The sequence below is a fragment of the Somniosus microcephalus genome, unplaced genomic scaffold (genome assembly GCF_052327205.1).
Source record: "Somniosus microcephalus isolate GS21.2 unplaced genomic scaffold, FLI_Smic_1.0 unresolved_chr2, whole genome shotgun sequence".
Classification (NCBI taxonomy): Eukaryota; Metazoa; Chordata; class Chondrichthyes; order Squaliformes; family Somniosidae; genus Somniosus; species Somniosus microcephalus.
This window is the reverse complement of record NW_028225180.1, coordinates 23,073,158-23,074,921: the sequence shown is the minus strand read 5'-3', so window position 1 is coordinate 23,074,921 and position 1,764 is coordinate 23,073,158. Positions and strand designations below refer to the sequence as shown.

Genomic DNA, 1,764 nt, shown 5'->3' with positions numbered 1-1,764 from the left:
CTACTTTTTCTTGGCTGCTGTATACTGTAATACCGGTGGTGACCACACCGGTATATAAACGTTGTGTAGGGATTTGCTGGGCAGTTCAGCCCTGACCTCCGAATAGTAAAGACCTGTTAAAGTTATTCTTGTGGTCTGTGTCCAGTGATTTATAATAAGCATAACTGGGACACACAGACTTAACAGTAAGGAAGAGAGAAACAGGCAAAAAGGGGGAGTACAGGGGAATTGAATGGAAGGAGAGGGAGAGGTGGAGATTGGGAAGGGAGAGAGAGCCTGTTCTGGTGTTGGTCTCAGAGCTGTTTCATACGTAAAAGTAAACATGCTGCGAATTAACAAATTTGCACAGGCCCCAGTGAGATTTGAACTCACGACCCCTGGTTTACAAGACCAGTGCTCTAACCCCTGAGCTATGGAGCCACCTGCACTGGATTGCTTCTCACTCCAGTTAGTGCTGTGCGTTTGAAGAATGAGGCAGGGCGCAGTTCACCACTCAGATTGTGTCTCATCCCCCGATACCTGCCTCAGGCTCTTCAATAGTCACCTCTCAACAACAATAGAGAAACTTTCACGTACTAAAACGTCCCAAGGCAACTCAGTTACACTCTCAATAGCAAAATACTGCAGATGCTGGAAATGCGAAATAACAACAGAAAAGGATGGAAAAACTGAGCCGGCCAGGCAACATCCTTGGAGAGAAATTATACAGTCAACGTTTCGGGTCCGCACTGAACACAGGGCTCACACAGAACACAAGGCCCGCACTGAACACAGGGCCCGCACTGAACACAGGGCCCCCACTGAACACAGGGCCCACACGGAACACAGGGCCTGCACTGAACAAAGGGCCCGCACTGAACACAGGGGCCGTACTGAACACAGGGCCCGCAGTGAACACAGGGCCCCCACTGAACACATGGCCCGCACTAAACACAGGGCCCTCACTGAACACAGGGCCCACACTGAACACAGGGCCCTCACTGAACACAGAGCTCGCACTGAACACAAGGTCCGTACTGAACACTGGGCCCGCAGTGAACACTGGGCCAACACGGAACACCGGGCCCGCACTGAAAACCGGGCCCGCACTGAACACAGGGCCTAGAATGAGCGCAGGGCCCGCACTGAACACAGGGCCCACACTGAACACAGGGCCCGCACTGAGCACAGGGCCCGCACTGAACACAGGGCCCGCACTGAACACAGGGCCCGCACTGAACACAGGGCCCACACTGAAAACAGGGCCCACACTGAACACAGGGCCTGCAATGAACACAGGGCCCGCATTGAACACAGGGCCAGCGCTGAACACAGGGCCAGCGCGGAACAGAGGGCCCACACTGAACACAGGGATCGCACTGAACACAGGGCCCGCACTGAACACAGGGCCCGCACTGAACACAGGGCCCGCACTGAACACAGGGCCCGCACTGAACACAGGGCCCGCAGTGAACACAGGGCCCGCAGTGAACACAGGGCCTGCACTGAACCCAGGGCCCGCACTGAACACAGGGCCCGCACTGAACACAGGGCCCTCACCGATAACAGGGCCCTCACTGAACACAGGCCCTAGACTGAACACAGGGCCCGCACTGAACACAGGGCCCGAACTGAACACAGGGCACTCACTGAACACAGGGCACTCACTGAACACAGGGCCCGCACTGAAGACAGGGCACTCACGGGACACAGGGCCCGCACTGAGCACAGGGCCCGCACTGAACACAGGGCCCGCACTGAACACAGGGCCCACACTGAACACAG

The 1,764-nt window shown here is 56.3% G+C and overlaps 1 non-coding gene across 1 annotated transcript; it reads right to left on the bottom strand.

Moving 5' to 3' along the window:
- Positions 1-347: 347 nt before the first annotated feature.
- On the bottom strand, positions 348-420 carry trnat-ugu (transfer RNA threonine (anticodon UGU)). Its single transcript has one exon. It is a non-coding gene; the product is annotated as a tRNA-Thr (tRNA).
- Positions 421-1,764: the final 1,344 nt, after the last annotated feature.